Raw genomic sequence first — 391 nt, forward strand, 5'->3', positions numbered from 1 at the left:
GCGCGGCAGTATTTCGCGGTTACAGGTTTTAGGCCGGCATTGCCTCTCTCAGGTTCCTCTCTGGTGTCGGTATCGCATGCTTAGTTATCTGAGGTGCGTTCCGTATCGCGCATGATGTGCATGATGCATCATTGTCCTTGTTTAACATTTGGTGAGCAACAAGGATAAACGATGCATTATGCGCATCATGCGAGAAACGGAACGCACCCTGGGATGTAATATATATATTTGTGTATACAGGGTGTCTCAGAAAATGTTACTGAAACACAGTGGTGACATAGATTGGATCAAGGGGAACAAAACAGTTTTGTACCATTTTGAGCACTACGCAAAACGTATGCTGTTCATCGCGATACCTTTCCGTTTGTTTTGTTATACGACGCTTCTATTC

The sequence above is a fragment of the Trachymyrmex cornetzi genome, unplaced genomic scaffold (assembly GCF_001594075.2).
Source record: "Trachymyrmex cornetzi isolate Tcor2-1 unplaced genomic scaffold, Tcor1.1 scaffold494, whole genome shotgun sequence".
NCBI lineage: Eukaryota > Metazoa > Arthropoda > Insecta > Hymenoptera > Formicidae > Trachymyrmex > Trachymyrmex cornetzi.